We start from the raw sequence: 20,248 nt of genomic DNA on the forward strand, positions 1-20,248 counted from the left end.
CCACATCCACATCTTACCTATCCACAGGCGTTACCTGCTGTCCAAGGAAGGCCATGAGCACTGTCAGTCTACCGTGCTCCCCTTTGGCTTTACCAGCACCGCTTGGGTGTTCACCAAGATGATGGCAGTGGTTTCAAATCCTCTGCGGAGATTAGGGACGCCAGTCTATTCTTATCTTGGCGACTGGCTATTGAAGACGGGCTCGCTCCAGGCAGTTGTCTCCAACCTTTAGACTATGGCAGAACTCCTGCATTTGCTGGGGTTCACTATCAACGTGCCGAAGGCACACCTGACTCCTTCTCATATGCTGTCTTTCATCAGAGGTATTCTGGACACAGTGCAGTTTCGGGCTTATGCTCCCAAACAGTGAGTCCAGGATATTTATGCCATGATATAATGTTTTGACCTCTATCCTGGGTTTGGTGAAAATGACTCAGAGGCTGCTGGGCTTTATGGCCTCCTGCGTCCTGCAGGTGAGTCATGCCAGATGGCATATACAAGCTCTGCAGTGGGACCTGAACTTCCAGTGAGCACAGCATCAGGAAAATCTCTCCGACAAGATCCAGATCTTGAAGGGAACTGCAAAAGTCCTTCAGTGGTGGCTGACAAACTGCAATTGGGTCAAAGGCAGACTCCTCTTCCTTCCCCAGCCAGATCTGACTGTAGTGATAGATGCGTTTCTCCTGGGATGGGGCGGCCATCTGGGAGAGGTGGAGATCAGAGGACTCTGGTCTCCGGTGGAATCCGGACTCCACATCAAGTTGTGGCGCTCCGTGCAATCCAGCTAGCATTGAAAACATTTCTTCCCTTTGTCAAGGGGAAGTTGGTACAGCTGTTTCCGGACAACAACACCGTCATGTGGTACTGCAACGAGAAGGGTGGGGTGGGGTTGTGGACTCTCTGTCAAGAGGCCCTACATGGATGGACATGGCTGGAACAGCGGGGCATAAACCTGATGGTTCACCACCTGTCAGGTTCTCTGAATGCCAGTGCAGACGAACTCAGCAGTCGATGCCTAGCAGATCACAAGTGGTGTCTCCATTCAGAGGTAGCACAAGGACTCTTTTGGCAGTGGGGAGAGCCTTTGTTAGATCTGTTCACCTCCTAAGAGAACGTGCACTGTGAGCAGTTTTGCGCGTTGGACTTTCCAAGGCAGCTATCGCTCAGAGACGCTTTTCATCTTGAGTGGAGCTCAGGCCTCCTGTTTGCCTTTCCTCTGATATCACCTCTTCTTAGGGTTCTCAAGAAGAATAGGAATGCGCGGGTCCAAGTAATTCTTCTGGAAATGAACATTGATCCTCAGGCTGCAAAGTGATGAAGTGAACTGACGAATGTGTGTCCAAACTAGGGCCCTGAAAGGGAGCATACCTAACCCGAGAAATCTGTACTCGGAGCGGGGAGGCATGGGTGGGTCTGTACAAAATCTGCAGCTAGATATTTTCTCTACTATATAATGCTTTACCGAATGTAAGTAACTTGCTCATCAAGTCCTCTGTAACCCTCTATGACATTTTCCTCTCCCTCTTTCTTCATTTGACATCAGCTGCTAAACCCTAATGTTTGTCACGCTTGCTTCTGCTGTCCGCCTGCACCGCAAAATAGTGTCCTCTATTAATCAATGTATCTATCTCAGCATCCTCGTACAAATGCAGCAACATTTCATGTCACCAGGTATTTCAGACATCCATTATTTCTGTAAAATATTTTACTTCCTCCTAAAGTTAAATTCACTCGGCAGGATATCAAGACACAATCAAATCTTTTATATCCCTGTTTCTTCAGAGTGGAATAAAACTTACCTGTGTCTTTAATATAACTGAGGTTTTCATTTACGATAGCTAGGGAATATTGTAGTATGTGCCAGAACTGGAGTCAAGGACTATGATAGTCTAAAGCTTACTGACTACTTGCAAAGCCATATCCCGTAATTCTGTATTGGCTTACTACCGAAATACTTGAAGATGGAATAGAGCAACTACTCTGCTGTAGTCACAATACCCTCAAAGCAGTCGCCAAGAGCAATGGCCTTAGACTCTATGCATCCCACGGCCAAGGGTGCCCAAACATGGACAATTCAATTATCTGCTTCCAACATCTCCCGTTGTGTTCACCAAAATACCATAGATGAAGAAACAGTTGAAAAACGTTTTCTGTTGAAAATAAAATTGTCATATGCCTGCAGGACTAATCTCCTGTTGTCTTCTCATACGTCTAGTACACTGGACCACACAGACCCTCAGAGAGTATTGGAAGTCTGGGTACGATATCACTATGACATTTGACTTAGTTTGTCTAGCGACAAAATAAGTAAGCCCAAGTGGGATAAACACAATCCTAGAAATTTCAAATGCTCAGACCTTAGGTATGTGGTACCAAGTATAGGAGCAGAGCACGTTTCCCTGATAGCTTTTTCCTACAAACACATTTATTCTGTTGCTGAGACAGAAACAGGTTCAACAGCTTGTTGACATCAACGAGTGTGGGTTATATCGGACCCAGAGTTACTGAGAGCAGTATACCTCTTAACAATCGGAGAACATTGAGAAGCACCACAGCAGAGACCCAGCGCACAAGAATATGCCTTGCTGAGGTGACTGATCTAACGGTGTTTACTGGCCTGTAAATATGACCCTCAGTGGACAGTTCTGACAAGAAGCTCAGTCCATGGTCAAGATCAGACCTCACTGGATGCAGATGCTATTCCTTAAAACGCCAACTAGTCAATCTCCTCCTAGGCGACTTTAAACTCTTCACCATACTGTCGACCCATGCTCTTTCGATGGGATTCTCAGTCAGCCCTGAAAGGACTGGAATCATCCAACATCCCCTGTATTCCTCAAAGCCATCAGCTGGAGGGATCCCTTCCTCCACCAATCAATGGAAGGAGTCTCAGGTGTCCATCATCAGGTTTTGATGGGGTGAGAGGGATCAAAGAATCTCAGGAAAGTTCCACAAGAAGCCATGCTTGTGATCTCCAGATAGGCATGATGAGAATCAGATCCAACTACTTGCTCTGGACCTGATCTGTCAACCTTTGCTATGATGGCAAAGGGTAGCATTCTGTGCTTCATTCATGAAGAAAATAATATGTCGCCACTGCTCTAGGTCTGGTCTTCAGCTGAAGTACATCATGAGTTAATGATCTAGGCGAGTTGAAACCAGGTTAATAACACAAATGCCATATCTCAAAGTAAGTCCTTGAAAAACCTCTGGAGAAAGCCTCCACATGGTGGAATCCTGGAGTTTCCTGGTTTGACAATCCACCACCTTTTTCTGTTGGTTGGGCAGGTATTCTGCTGTCCCCACCACCTCATTCTGCAGCCAGAGAGGCCAAAATTCCCTGCCTGGTTTAGTCAGATTTCAATTTTGCTTTTGAACGTTTTCCTCTCAGGTGACTTTTGTCTGAGATATTGTTTGTCTTCAACAGGACACAACACTTTGCTCACTAAGTGGTCTAGCACCTGATTGCATAAGATGACCCAGAATTTCCAAGCAATTGATATGCAAGTCTAGCTGTTCTTCCGATAACTTTCCTCTGGTAGTCAAATCTCAGCACCTGGCTCCCGAATCCTGTCTGCTGCCATCTGAGTATATGACTTAGGGGGTCATTCTAACCCTGGCGGTCCGAGACCGCCAGGGCTAAAATGACGGAAGCACCGCCAACAGGCTGGCGGTGCTTCCTGGGCCATTCTGACCGCGGCGGTAAAGCCGCGGTCAGAAAACCGGGTCCGGCGATTTCCCGCCGGATTTCCCCCGGTTGCCCAAATCCTCCATGGCGGCGCTGCAAGCAGCGCCGCCATGGGGATTCTGACCCCCTTCCCGCCAGCCTGTTTCTGGTGGTTTTTACCGCCAGGAACCGGCTGGCGGGAACGGGTGTCCTGGGGCCCCTGGGGGCCCCTGCACTGCCCATGCCACTGGCATGGGCAGTGCAGGGGCCCCCTAACAGGGCCCCAGTATGCTTTTCACTGTCTGCTTAGCAGACAGTGAAAAGCGCGACGGGTGCAACTGCACCCGTCGCACACCTACAACACCACCGGCTCCATTCGGAGCCGGCTTCAGTGTTGCAGGCCTCTTTCCCGCTGGGCCGGCGGGCGCTATTTTGGCTAGCGCCCGCAGGCCCAGCGGGAAAGTCAGAATGGCCCCAGCGGTCTTCCGACCGCGGAGCGGCCATATGGCGGTATCAGCCAGACGGGCCCTCGGTTGGAATGAGGCCCTTAGTGTGGTGTTGACCGGAAATTTTCCGATATAGTCCAGCCACTACGGGATATCCTCACTGGCTTTGTTGAAGTTGTCCAACAGCTCTGATCCAGCGAACCCCTTCCAGAGATGACATGCCTTTATCTTTTTGAGTGCTCTTTAGCGGAGCGAACTTATGAAGTTCCCTTGTGTGGAGGATTAGTGGAGTCCCACCAGACGAGTGGGCTGACCTAAGGATATTCTGATCTTCACCAAAGCTTTCCTGAGAATCAGTTGCCTATTTGCTACCTTCTTGTTTGCCAGTTGAAAATTTTTCTATAATGAACCCCAGGAAGGTCATACTTTGAGTTGGCATTGGTGCTGATTATCCACTTTGAAAATAAATCCCAGATCCTGCAGAAGCAAATTCACCAATTGTAGTTGGAGGCAGGGCTGTTGTGGACATTGGTCACTTATCACAATGTCGTCAAAGTATACTATGAGCCTTATCCCACACCCAAAGGTGCTTCATGACTTGTGTGACACCTTTAGTCCTTTAAGTGTAAGTGCAACATCCTATCTGCCCGTTGAAGGACATCACTGAGCAGATTTATCTCTTCCATCATGAAATGACAGGAAAACAGCCTCTGAGATCTCGACGTCTCTGAGATATATCATTGACTGCTGGTTCTTGTATTTTTTCTCCACCAGCAAAAAGTTGCTCATGAAACTTCTGAATGAGTGATCAAACTCATAGTTGCCCCTTTTGCTTCAAAGTCCTTCACCTCCTAGTATGTCCACTCCGGCTCCTTCTCTGAGAAAGTGATCGTCATTGGTCTTCAACATTGTTTCTGAGAACCAAAATTTAGATCTGGAATCTCCTTCCAGGATGGAGGATCCATGTATTGCTGTTAGATCCTGCCATTTGTTTATGAATTTTTTGACTCTATTAGAATGGATTGGATTTATTGGACCATCTGTTTGATGGATTATTAGTTCCTATGAAGGAGCACCTGAACTGAAGTGCCTACCTCTCTTCATGTGGAGAAGTAATTTAAATGTTATTGATTCTGGCATCTGTCCTCTCTTTGATTCCTGTCCTCTTCCAGGCCCTTTGTTCAGGAAGTGGCTTATGAGCACCTTCTGTCTCATTTGACTTCTCCAAAAACCTTCAGGCCGAAGACTTTCTTGATGGAAGCCTGTGCTTTGTCCGTCAATGTGAAAGTGGAAATCAACTTCTGCAGTTCTTTGAGAATCAGTTCACCCTAGAAGCCCCATTAGGCTACTGGTCCTGCCTTTGACAGGGCTACGTCTCTCAGCTTTAAGTTGACATTGATAAGGAGTGATCTACATTACTCAGTGGATAAGACACAATTAGTGTTACCAACAATGATGATGGGTGTGACAGCATCTAATGTGATTTTAGCCTGACACCTTAGGCTCCTTGCTGTGTCAAGGATCTTCGTGAAGATTCCGGATACATTAAATAGTTTGTGCTGGAAAGTGTGATGCACTAGTCAATTAACCTTTTTGGGTCCTTGAGAATTTTTCTGAGGAATATGGCCATCGTACTATTGATTTCAGGTGTTAGTTCCATTTTGTTCTCTGGAGCAGGGTGAGGGCATTCCTCCCTAAGACAGCTCCATACCTCTTTGTTGAAATGTTTTCACAACAGACTCACATACTGAGCCATCTTCTCCATCAGGTGTCTCCTTTATCGAGCATAGGAGATAAGTACCCTTGGATCCTTCATGTCTGAACATAGCCTGGTGTATCACTAACCCTTCAGGCTGTCAGATATGTGGCGCATATAGTCGGGGTTCAGGAGACAGCCCCTGCCCTTATTATAACCATCATCTGAATCCCTTGCAAATTACCCTCTGTCCCATCATCCGTACTGGGGATTGCTGACATGCAAGACTCAGAATTAGGGGAATCAGTGTCCCCAGGACTTCCAGATGTCATCCCTTTTTGACTATTTTTACCATCTTACATGCCTTTTTACAGAGCTAGGTAAACTGCCTCAAGTCTCTCGATAGTGCCCATCTCAGCTGGTTGCTCTATTTTTTCTGTTGGCATGTGCCTCAGCTGGAATATGCCCCTGTTGCCTCTTGGGTTCAGAGGTCTTTGGGAGGTCTCCATTGTCATCCCTCCATGAGACTTTAGGACAGCTGCTCTTAACCTTTTGACTCCTGTGGTCTCCTACTGAATCACTATTATAACCCTTGGACCCCCCACCTAAGCAATCTATATGATTTGAACTTCACAACAATGCACAAGTGCACAGGAACAAGTACACCAAAAACATAACAATGCACAAAAGTACAGGAACAAGTATACCAAAAACAAAACAATGCACAAAAGTACAATAACAAATATACCAAACCATTATACAAGTTATGAAATATTTTATTTAAATCACAAATAAAAACATTAAAAAATCTGAAGTTTAATTTTAATGGGAGTTTGAAGTTTTTCAGTATTTGGTTACATTTCTACAGATTGAAGTAACATACTAGGCTCTAGCACACCACTTTATCTTTTTTTGCTCTTAATGCGTGCCGTGTTTGACACTATCAGTCATCCATACTTGTGGACTTTTGCTGCTTCCACAAATCAAGCTAAGGATACTGTTAGAAATTGGGTTGTAGGTTGACTGGGGTGTGAGTCCTGGTTAGGCAGCAATCACAATCCTATTCCAGGTAAGGCACAATCAACCGCCAAATTAACCTGTGCTCACTCTGTGGTAGCTTGGCACAGACTAGTCAGGCTTAACTTGAAGGCAATGTGTAAAGTATTTGTGAAACTCTTCAAACAGTACGCCACATAAAGGATCCCACACCACTTTAGAAAATAGAACTTAAATAAAACAAGACCAAAACGACAAAAATCTAATCAGTAGAAGTTGAGATATGAATTTTGTAAACTGTAAAATAGTGCTTAAAAACTAAAAGCACCAACCGAGGATGTCTGGTCGTACTGGACCGGGACATAGTCAAAAGTTCAGGCTGCCGTGATGGATTGCAGGCCCGCTACAGGGACCCAGTTAGACCTGCTGAACCAAAGTACCTTAAATCCTGGTTGTTGTCATGGAGGGTTGGGTGGATTCGACAAACAGAGTTGCGTTGTACAGCAGAGGCGATGTGTTGGGTCTGAAATGCAGTGAAGCTGCAGGGCAAGGTGGAGATGCTTCGACGTTGAGGATCCTGTTGACGAGGTTTGTAATATGAAGTGCAGTGTTGAGGATGTGTGGGGCAGTTGAGGCGCTGCATCGGTTGTGACCCTTGCAGTAGTGGATGTGTTAGTTCTGATTCATGCAACAGCAGCAGTGCATAGGTTCTGCTTCTGAAGCAAAGAATGTGTCAGTTATGCTGGAGCAAACATGCTGGTCCACTTCCAAGAGGTCTAGAACTTGGGTGGTACCTCTTGGTAGGTCAAACTCACAGATGACAGAGTCCAGGTGCAGAAGCAGGGTTGTTGTAAGTCTTTTATCTCCCTGAGACTTCAGATCAGGAGGCCAGCCAACTAGCCCTTGGCGTTACTCTGGGTTCTGTGTTGGAGAGATGTAGAACCAGTCCTTCTCACTCTCAGGAGAGGACAGTAGGCACAGGTCAGCACAGCAAAACAGGAGTCCAGCATAACAGGAGTCCAGCATAACAGCAGTCCAGCAGAGTGGCAGGCCTTCGGTAGCACAGCAGTCCTACTTCCTGGCAGGGTATCCACAGGTCCATAAGTGTACTGAAGTGGTGGTATCTGAGGTCCTGTATTTATACGTTGGTGCCATAGTTCAGGAAGATAGGTGAAGCTTCTAGACAGTGGCTTTGAAGTGCAAGGAATTCCTTGCCTCCCTTGCCCTGGCTACAAGCCGGCTGGTGTGATAATACAGGGTCATTAAGCCCTTTGTGTGTGGACAGGACACAGCTTATTCAGGTATGAGTCTGTGTCCAGCTCCCCCCTCCCATCCTGCCTCGGATGACCCATTAAGTTGCACCTAAGCTCCCATTGTGCGTGGCTGTCTAAGAGGAATATACAAAGCCCAACTACACCCAGTCATGTGACCAGAGACTATGCGTTGGTTGTGACCTGCGCAGTAGAGGATGTGTCATTTCCAATTTACGCAACAGCAGCAATGCATTGGTTCCGCTCCTGCAGCAGGGAATGCATTGGTTCCGCTATAGCAAACACCCCAGGGCAACTTCCGAAGAGTTCCAGAACTGGGGTGGCACCGATTGGCAGGGCAGGCTCACAGATAACAGAGACCAGGTGCAGAAGCAGGTTGGTTGGAAGTCTTTTATGTCCCTGAGGCTTCAGATCAGGAGGCCACCAGCCAACACTCTGGGTTGCAGAGTTGCAGGTCCAGTCCTTCTCAATCCCAGGCGAGAGGGCACTAGGCACAAGTCAGCACAGCAGGGCAGGAGTCCAGCAAGACAGCAGTCCAGTAGAGTGGCAGGCCTTTAGTAGCACAGAAGCCCTACTTCCTGGCAGGGTATCCACAGGTCCAGAAGTGTACTGATGTTGTGGTGTCTGGGGCTGCAGGCACTAAAAGGCAAGAAAATGCCAGTGTTCTAAAAGTGGCATTTTCCGAATTGCAATTTAAAATCCGACTTCACCATCAGTTAGGATTTTAAATTGCGTTCCCAGAGACACCAAACGTGAAGGGGTAATTTGGAAGTTACACTTATAAAATGTAATAATTAGGCAACTCCAGTGTTAGCCCATGGAAGATATAGACCTTGGAGTTGTGAAAAATTGATTTAAGAGTTTTTCACTACCAGGACATGTGAAACTTAACAGTACATGTCCTACCTCTTAAATATACTGCACCCTGCCCTTTGGGTCTGCCTTAGGGGTGACATATGTGTACAGAAAGGGAAGGTTAGGACCAAGCAGCAGGTTTATTTTGCTAGGTCGAAATGGCAATATATTCTGCACACATAGGCTCTGCAGTGGCAGGCCTGAGACATGTTTAAAGGGCTACTTATGTGGGTGGCACAATAAGTGCTTCAGGCCCACTAGTAGCATTTCATTTACCAGTCCTGGGCACATGTAGTGCGGTTTGTTCGGGACTTATAAGTAAATTAAATATTCCAGTTGTGGATAAACCATTACCATATTTTAAGGAGTGAGCACATGTACTTTAGCCCTGGTTAGCAGCAGTAAATTGGTCACTGCCCTAAGGCCAACAGCAAAAAGGAGGAGTAGAGACAAAAAACTTCGGCAGAAAGCCATCCAAAGGCTAACAGGTCTAACAGAAACCAATTTAATGCTTAGCCTACGATTTCTAATTCCTTCACATTTAGCAATCATTTTAAAATTTTCATTTTTACATTTTGCGTTTTATGTATACATACTTTATAACTCTGCCAAAATTATTTCATTTTCTAAACAGTCGTGGACCCCCTGAGAATAGGTTGTGGGACCCCAGATGTCTGCAGACCCCAGGTTCAGAACCGTTGCTCTAGGGCATTGGCAATGCATCCCCAATCGCTGAAAAGGCACTCACCTCAAGAAATAACTTCATCCACCTCCTCTGTATATAATTTTTGCATTGCTTTCGGCATTAAACTGCATTATTCAGGTAATTCAGATGGGGGTAGGAAAATGTGTATATATATATATATATATATACACTGCTGCTTTCGACAATGCCACCGCATCTTAGACATTCACTTCCTCCTTTTCCTCCAAAGACAGGCACTCCGGGAGCAATTTCAGACTTATTTAATACAAATATGTGTGGGTGTGTGTGTGTGTGTATATATATATATATATATATATATATATATATATATATGTTTTATATATATAAATGTTCGATGGCATGTGTAGCTACAGATACACATGCTTTGCATAAGTCCGCCATCTAGTGTTGGGCTCGGAGTGTTACAAGTTGTTTTTCTTCAAAGAAGGTTTTCGAGTCAAAAGATCAAGTGACTCCTCCTCTCAGTGATAGTGCACATGGGCATTGAGTCCTTTGTTAGATTGTTTTCTTTCTGCCATTGAGTTCGGACGTGTTTCCTCTCACTCCGGTAGATCTTGGTTCCGTACTATCTGAATTTCTCTCTTCTTTTCTATACATGTCAGTATGGTTTTGATTGGGTTTTTCAATGTCACATTTGATCCGATTGTAATCGTCGGGGTCGATTGCACGCCCTTTAGGGGTGACCTCTCCCTTCTAGGGCCTCATTCGATGCGTGGTAGTCGAACAAAGTAAGCCTGATGGAACAGGCTCCATTTCGCTTTTGCCCTCAGTGTCACGCCAAGTTTCCATACACCGATCAGCACTCAGTGTGCAATCTCTGTCTCTCTCTGGATCACAGAGAAGAGAACTGTAATGCTTGCCGGTCCTTTCGTTCTAAGAAGACTCTTAGGGATCGAAGAGCACGTCGATTGGAGATGGCGTCCAAGTCGTCGGATCAAACGCCCAACATCTTTGGGGAAGAACTAGCACAAGAGGAATTGGTACACCATGCGACCATTTCCATTGCAAACTCCGATTCAGATCGAGATTCTGATGTTGACAGCCAATTCATCCCACCGGCACAGAACGTGAGTACATCAGCCCCTTCCAATCACCCAAAGATAATCAAAAAGACTTCGGCACTGGTCTGGGGTCCCCCACTGCTTGCCAGCCATGGTCCGACCGGAAAAATAAAATCGGAGGACCAACCCTTGGGTTCGCGGCCGAAACAAAAGACCAAAGTGCATTCGGCACCGAGCAAATAGCTTGCCACACCTGTTTCGGTATCAAGCCGGAAATCAGAGACTTCCTCCTCAGAGCCAAAAAAAGTAACAACGATTTCAGAGCTGACATTTTTGGACCAACTCAAGCATTCGGTATCCACACTTTCAGAGCTGAAACTTGTGGGTGGTAAATATGCTCCAGTTACTGAGGAGTCTTCAGAAATAAGGCTCATATTGGAGGTAATGGACGCTAAACAGCAAAAAATCCATATACATAAGGACACAGGAAGAATCATAGCCTCGCCTCCTCCAACAATCAAAAGAAAATTGACTTTCCAAGAAACTTTAGAAGCTGTGCCTCCATCTACTAAAATATTTAAACAAAAGGAGAAACCAAAGGCACCACAACAGCCTTCACCACCACATTCTCCTTTACTTTATGCTTCTCCACCACCAGATACTCCACCACCACCATCTTTAACTACACAATTTTCTCCACAATCCCCTATTTGACCACATGGGGATGATTTATATGACACTCAACAGGATATAGATCCATGGGACTTATATGACACAGATCCCATCCCTCAAAATAATCCTGATTTATTCCCCGCAAGACCATGTCCCCCTGAAGATACCACTGCCTACAATCAGGTAATAGCTAAAGGAGCTGCGTATCATAATGTTCAGCCACATACAGATCCCATTGAGGATGATTTATTATTGATACCTTAACCTCTACTCATAAGGAGTATCAGTGTCTACCTATGCTCCCAGGCACGCTTAAACATGTAGAAGACATTTTCAAGAACCTGTAAGATCCAGAATTATTACAACCAGGATTGAGCAGAAGTATAAACCTGCACCCTCTGATCCAGTTTTTATTAGTGCTCAATTACCACCTGACTCTATAGTTGTTAGTGCAGCAAGAAAGAGAGCTAATAGCTAATCTACAGGGGATGCTCCTCCTCCAGACAATGAATGTCGTACATTTGATGCAGCGGAAAAAAGAGTAGCAACTCAAGCTGCTAACCATTGGAGCATTGCAAACTCTCATGCACTTTTAGGAAGATACGGTAGAGCTCATTGGGACCAAATGGAAGATAGGCTATTTCCAATAACCAAATCAGATCCGCTATAGAGGCAGCAGATACAGCAGCAAGGGGTATCAACACCATTGTCATCATTAGAAGGCACGCATGGTTAAGGGCGTCAGGGTTTAAGCCAGAAATAACAAAAGGCAGTGTTGAGTATGCCCTTTAATAAGCAACACCTATTTGGGCCAGAGGTTGATACCACAATAGACAAGCTAAAAAAGGACTCTGATACAGCTGAAGCTATGTGTGTGCTATACACTACACCTACTCGGGGAACTTTTCACAGACCGCAGTTGAGGGGTGGTTTCAAACCATCAACCACAGAACCATCCACATCCCAATGGAAACAAGAGACACTTTTCTACAACAGGGGCTCCTTCAGAGACTCTTACAGAGGAAATAATTGTAGAGGGAAAGGTAAATCAACCGCCCCAAGAGGTTCTTCCACCTCAACCAAACAGTGACTTTTTACAAATCCCCACAGAGCATACATCTCCTGTGGGAGGAAGACTGGAAAATTTGTACCCGCAATGGCACAACATTACTACAGATCAATGGGTTCTATCAATTATTCAACATGGTTATTGCCTAGAACTTATCTCTACTCCACCAAACATTCCCCTTCGCTCGCACAAATTTACTCTGGAGCATCTCAATTTATTAAAACAGGAGGTACAATCACTACTACTCAAAGGTGCCATAGAGATGGTTCCTATTTCCCAACAAGGGTCGGGAGTGTATTCACTATTCTTCCTCATACCAAAGAAACATGGTACTCTCAGTCCAATCTTAGATCTCAGACCCCTCAATCAGTACATTCTTTCAGAACACTTTCACAGGGTCACTCTACAGGACATCATTCCCCTACTACAGAAACAAGATTACATGACAGCATTGGATTTAAAAGATGCTTATTTCCACATTCCCATACATCCAGCAAATCAAAAATATCTAAGATTTGTTATAGCAGGTAAGCACTACCAATTCACAGTACTACCCTTCGGAGTAACAACAGCACCAAGGGTATTCACCAAATGCCTAGCAGTGGTTGCAGCGTTCCTCAGAAGACAACACATACATGTCTTCCCGTATCTGGGCGACTGGCTTATAAAAGCCATACAATCCAAATATGTCAACAGCATACACAGTATACAGTGGACACCCTACATAACCTAGGATTCACAATCAATTATCAGAAATCTCACCTGCAGCCAGCCCAAATACAACCGTATCTAGGAGCAATTCTGAACACTCAATCAGGATGAGCATACCTAAACCCAGTGAAAATTCAAGCATTTCACAATCTCATATCTAAACTGCAATACAACCACACTTACACAGTGAAGTTGGTTATGAAACTATTGGGAATGATGGCCTCATGCATAGCAATAGTACCCAATGCACGCCTACACATAAGACCACTACAGCAGTATCTTTATCAACAATGGTCTCAGGCACAGGGTCACATTTAGGATCTAGTGTTGTTGGACCGCCAGACTTAGCACTCTCTGCAATGTTGGAATCACACCAACTTACTAAAAGGGCGGCCCTTTCAGGACCCTGTGCCAGACACTATAATCACAACGCATGCATCAATGATAGGTTGGGGAGCCCATCTCAACAACCTCACCATACAAGGGAAATGGGACTCAATCCAACAAACTTATCACATAAACCTTTTGGAATTACTAGCAGTGTTCCTAGCACTCAAAGCTTTTCAAACACAAATCACACACAACACTTTGTTAATAAGGACAGACAACATGACCACAACATATTATCTGCAAAACAGAGGGGGCACACTCATCTCCATTGTCCCACTTGGCACAGACAATTTGGAAATGTGCACTTCACAGTCACATTCAACTACTAGCAGAGTATATTCCAGGGATCTACAATCAACCTCTTAAGCAGGATGCAGCAACAAGTACCCAAATGCAAAATTCACCCACAGTTGATTCAACAATACTTCCAAATGTGGGGTACCCCAGACATAAACCTCTTCGCCACAAGGAAGAAACGCAAAAAGCCCAAACTTCGCATCCAGGTACCCACACCCTCAATCCAAGTGCAATGCTTTATGGATCAATTGGTCAGGGATATTTGCTTACGCTTTTCCACCTCTCCTACTAATTCCATTTCTGGTCAACAAGATCTGTCACACCTCCCTCACTATGATACTCATAGCTCCCACATGGGTAGGTCAACACTGGTACACAACACTGTTGGATCTGTCCGCAGTAACACATCACAAGCTACTAAAAAGACAAGATCTGTTGACCCAAAACAAAGGTCAAATCAGGCACTCCAAATCCAGTATGCTCAACCTAGCGATTTGGCTCCTGAGGTCATAGAATTTGGCTATTTACAGCTTTCATCTGAATGTATGGATATTCTAAAGGAAGCACGCAAAACATTTGGTATATTACTGTCAGCCCAAAAACATTAACCCACTTAAAGCGTCAGTACACAATATTGTCTGTTTTTTGCTTCACTTACAAAAAGTAAATCTTGCATACTCTCCTATTAAAATCCATTTAAACGCAACAGCTCCTGCCTGGAATCTTAACATAGTACTCACAGGACTCATGGGTCCACCAATTGAACCCATGCATTCTTGCCCTCTTCAGTTTTTGTCATGGAAGGTTGCTTTCTTAGTAGCAATCACTTCTTTAAGAAGAGTTAGTGAAATTCAAGCATTCACTTTAGAAGAACCTTTCTTTCAAATTCACAAAAATAAAATAGTCCTTAGGACAAACCCACAATTCCTACCAAAAGTAGTTTCACCATTTCATATCAATCAGTCAGTGGAATTGCCAGTCTTCTTTCCACAGCCAGATTCAGTTGCTGAAAGAGCTCTTCATACCCTTGAAAAGAGCTCTCATGTATTATGTAGATAGAACAACAAATTTCAGAAAGTCTACACAACTCTTTGTGGCTTTTGAACAACCTCACAAGGGTAATCCTATTTCAAAACAAGGATTAGCCAGATGGATAGTAAAGGGTAATCAAACTTGCTATCTTTAAGCTAAAAGACAGTTACTAGTATCTCCTAAAGCACATTTTACTAGAAAGAAAGGACCTTCGCTTCAATGGCATTCTTAAGAAATATACCAATGGCAGATATATATAAAGCAGCCACATGGTCTACACATTTACGAAACACTACTGTGTGGATGTGCTATCTCGGCAGCAAGCAAACGTTGGACAAGCAGTGCTTAAAACACTATTTCAAACTACTCCAACTCCTACAGGCTAACCACTGCTTATTTTAGGAGGGGACTGCTTTACAGACTAAGCAAAGCATGTGAATCTGCAGCTACACATGCCATTGAATGGAAAGTATTCTTTTATATGTATATATATCTGTACATATACATTTCTACACTCTTTAGTTCACCCTCCTGCGGGAAAACAATCTAACAAAGGACTCAGTGCCCATGCACACTATCACCAAGAGGAGGAGTCACTCGATCTCGTGACTTGAAAACCTTCTTCGAAGAAAAAAAACTTGTAGCACTCCGAGCCCAACACTAGATGGCGGACTTATACAAAGCATATGAATCTGCAGCACTACATGCCATGAACAGATGTCTACTGGGTAAGTAACATTTTCCATATAGTACAGATATCTATCTATCTATCTATCTATCTATCTATCTATCTATCTATCTATCTATCTATCTATCTATCTATCTATCTATCTATCTATCTATCTATCTATGTGTGTGTGTGTATATATATATATATATATATATATATTTATATATATATATATTCACTGAAAAAACCCAATGGGTACATGGACATTATAGTGAGGGTCTGCATTTACTCGTATAACATCATAGAAATTCAGCAGTTATAGTTAGAGTTATTTCAAGTAACTATAACCCACGCCCTAAGGTAACTTTGACTTGCGCCCCCACATGCACAGTTTTTTCTTCAATAATTTGACTGTTAATGTTTCATTAATATTTTTAATGACGTTATAGAAGTTGTCATGTGTGTTCTAATATCTGGGGTAATTAGCAGTGCATGGCGCGAGCTATTATCATCTTAGAGCGCGAGTTATAGTTACTTGAAATAACTCTAACTACAACCGCTGAACTTCTATGGTTTTGTGTGAGTAAATTCTGAACCTAACTATAACGTCCTGTAACCTTTGGTTTTTAAGTGAATTGCTATGGGTTTTTAAATTCTATAGACCAACTATAACGTCCCTGTAACCTTTTGCTTTTTCAGTGAATTTCTATGTTTTTTTTTAACGTAAAGTAATTTCAATTACTATATGTTAATCCGACCACTGCTGCGCATGGCCAGGCCTTGCAGCCAACTACCTATAACCATCCAACTCTGCACCATGCACGGCCTTTGGCCATTTGCGGCAGGGGATGGCCGCAAGTACTGGCCGCTATAACCAGTCAACTCCCTGCCAAGTGCCTTTGGCTGTGCATGGTGGGGTTTGGTCGCAGGAGCTTAAAGACAACAACATTAAATACATATATATATATAGAGGGGCCGCACACAGGCCCTGCTCCCGGCCTCGCTCACCACCACCTCCCCGGACCTACATAATAAAAAAATTAGGGAGGGCTGCACAGACATGGGCCTGCGACCACCACCTCCCAAGGCTACATAATAAAAAATCTTGGGTCATGGGACCACCTCCTACCTGGGACAACATAAAAAAAATATTTTGGGGGTCGCACGGAACCCCACATACCCTAGGGGCCACCACCTCTCCAGTGCTGCAATTTAAAAACTATGTGGGGGGTCCATGTGGACCCCCCTGGGTACCGGGGACCACCACTTCCCCGGAACAACATAAAAAAAAGTATGGGGGGGGGGCTGCACGGACCCACCATGCCCCGGGGACCTTCATCTCCCTGGGGCTACATTTTATAAACTTTGCGGGGTTCGATAACAAAAATAAATATATGTGCACGAACCAACGCCTGCCGCCCCCCCCCTTGACCCGGTGACCATCCCCCCATCCCTCCCCGCCCCGGGGGCTACATTAAAAAAAATATGGGTGGGGCCGTGTGGACCCCGTTCGTCCAGAGGGTAACCATCTTTTTGGAGCTATTTCAAAAACACATAATTTAAAAAGGAATGGGGGCACGAGGGGTCGGCGGGGGCCCCCTGCATTAATTTAATAACTTCCTTTTGCACTGAGAAGGTGGCGGTCCCTTGAAGCTGTAGGGGGGAGGGGCTGCATGGGCCCCTCTCATTCATTTAATAATATATATTTGTTGCCCCCGGGGGCTGGAGGAGGGACGTGCTGGCCCACCTGCATTCATTTAATAACTTACTTTTGCCTTAGGAAGGTGGTGGTCCCTGGGGCTTTCTTCCTATATTTTCACTTTGCCCCCGCGATCTGGCCCACCCGGGGACAAAGTGAAAAGCAAGTACGAGAGACTGTTTTCTTTTTTTTAATCACTGTGAAATATGCGGATCTGCTGTGATTTTCACTGTGATTTAAAAAAAAAATACTTTGAAGTCTTGGGGGTGTCCCTGGGGGACCTAGGCACCAAGGCTAATGGCTCCTCCCTGGCCCCTTTTCTTTTTTTTTAACTTTTCCTTTGGAGACTCAGGGGAAGCTGAGTGTCAATATAGCTGCCAACACTTCCTGGTTTGAGTGTTGGCAGTCAATCAGATCACTGCAAGAGATCAGGAGGATTTGCAAAGCCTTTGCGCCTCCAGATGTACGAGTTTAGTTTTCTTTTAATATTTCAAAAACTACTGAACGGATTTACACCCAAAAAAAAAGGCTTCTTTCTGGAACCCAAGGTACCTTTTTGCCAAATTTGGTGTTCTTCCGTCAATCAGTTTGGGCTGTAGTCATGTTCAAAATCCGTATGGGAATTAAAATAGGAAATGCACTTTTTTGACACTCTCCCACCCCTCTTTTTCTCGTCCCCCACTTGAAGGATCATCCCAAAACTTCCCATGCTCAGCATGATTCTTGGACACACTTTTTTGGAATATTTTGTGAAGATCCATCAAACTGTGCCAAAGATATAGTCAAAAAATGTTTTTTCTATTGAAATTAGGCCCGAACTATAACTACCTACTGGTGACCGCCAGTAGGTAATATACATACACAGAGGGCAGTATGGGTTGCGAGGGAGGTATCATGCCTGAAGTTGAAAATAATTTTCAGTGCGAAGAAACCAATTTGAGATTTATGATTGACTATCTAATGAGAAGAATATAGTACCTTTAAATGCGAATGTCATGTGATTCTGATGCACGCTATCACCACTGAGAAAGGCAATTATGCAGAAATGCTTCTACTTGAAGTAATAAATTGTGCTGTTACCTACCCGTGAGTGCTCCAGTCCTTTGGGAATTGATTGAAATATTAACACATGAATGGCCACTATCACGAGGGAGGCACCCATGAGAAGAGTTTGGCAGTTAAGTGGTTATTGATATTATATTATATGTATATATATATATATATATATATATACATATATATATCCTAGGGACACTAACACCCTCTTTTTCAGTACTCCAGTTTAGGCGTACACCATGACGTGACTATCCACTTTAAGTACAGACCCAACGAGAATCACAGTACAGGTCGGGATGCGCACCCGATTGTAGGCATGAGTCTTGAATTTGCTGCTGATCGCTCGTTCAGGCTTCACGCTTGTGTCAGCCAAAGAGTTCGGAAGAGAGACAAGAGCTTGTGCTCTCACTCTGGCAGCCAGTGGACCTCTTTGCACCGGACCACATATGGTGAGGCCACTGGGGCTTCCATGCGGCGGGTAAGTTCGCCCGAAAACTGACAGTCAGGTGTGTCGAGCTGCCTTCAGTCTCAGACTCACGCGCACTGCTATGTTCAATCTAACACAGCATGGCATAAATGTAGTTCTACCACAGACTAACACAGCAGGATGGACACAAAACATGGCATGGTCAGGTGAAGGAGTACTTCTCTGCTGTTGGAGCAGTGAAGAAAGAGGCAGAAGAGAACGTCACAGAGGATTCAATAGGATTTGATGGATTATGATTGGTTAATGCTTCTGGATTATAGATTTTCAGAAGCTCAATGTTAGTGGTAGTGCTCTTTATTATTGGCTGCTGTTAAAAATAAACTGAAAAGAGAAGGCATAATCCTTGCCTCCAGTCCTGACAGAATTTGGCAGACTTCAGGCATTTTTCTTTCGAGTGCAGGATTATTGCGAGGGCCACAGGGTTTTCAGAGTGCCCTTTTAGTGTAGGCGTCTCCCACGAGTAGCTTGTGAGCTACTGTAGTTCTCGAGCTACCTGTTATTAGCTCTTCTGTGTGCCACCCAGCCTACTTACTTAGAAGCATTTCTTCCATTCAATTAATATATATCAAAATTGAGAATGTGTATTCAAGACATAAATGTGTTTATTATTAGAACTCATAAGCTGATGTTTGAAGAAACCAGTTTAATTTCCAATATATTTTTTAAAACTGATGTTTGAGGGATAAATAATGTGTCACTGGGGAGATGTATTTCTTATATTGTATTGTATATGTATTGCTACTATGTCATAACAATAAAATACACACTCACTTTTTAAACCTGTTTGACTAAGTATATTTAGTCATGGTTCTGTTTATGTATTGTATGTACATATATGTGTGCATATGTGTGTGTGTATTTATGTGTGTATGTATGTGTGTGTGTATGTGTGTATGTATGTATATATATATGTGTTTATGTTGTTCTGTGCTTGACATGTTCGTGGGTCATTGCATGGCTCCTGGGTGGGTTGTTATACTAGATATCTATGAATCCCTGCTCTCATCTTATCACACTTATCTATCCATCATCACATGTCATGCCTCTATCAATCTATCCTCCATTCCCACTCTGACTCATCCCAAATCCATTCTACTACTTTCATCTCCTAAATAACTCTGCCTAAGCTCTTTCCTCCGCTTCCACATCTAACTCACCAAACCTCACTCTACTACCATGACCTCACAAACAACCCTACTAAATTCTCCCTCATTTATCTCACCCTGCTACTATGATCTCCCTAACCCTTCTACAGACTATTCCCTCCTCTATCCCCCTTTACTCATCCCAAGCCTTTGGGATGAGTAAATGAGGGATATACTCTCAATTAACACTTCTGGATTTCTTTCCTCCTCCACCCCTCCATTACTCCAGTCAATCTAACTAAAAAACTCTCATATCCGTGGCCCAAATTAACTCATAATAATACTAAAACTATACTCATATTTCCCGATACTAATCCATCACTAATTCTTGTTGGGTTCCGGAGTAGCGTGCTACTCGCCG

The 20,248-nt window shown here is 44.2% G+C and overlaps 1 protein-coding gene across 1 annotated transcript in view; it reads left to right on the forward strand.

The window, feature by feature from the left end:
- ERN2 (endoplasmic reticulum to nucleus signaling 2) overlaps window positions 1–20,248 on the forward strand; it is a 176,665-nt gene that overhangs the window by 113,245 nt on the left and 43,172 nt on the right. The window lies entirely within an intron of this gene.

Source organism: Pleurodeles waltl, chromosome 10 (genome assembly GCF_031143425.1).
Source record: "Pleurodeles waltl isolate 20211129_DDA chromosome 10, aPleWal1.hap1.20221129, whole genome shotgun sequence".
NCBI lineage: Eukaryota > Metazoa > Chordata > Amphibia > Caudata > Salamandridae > Pleurodeles > Pleurodeles waltl.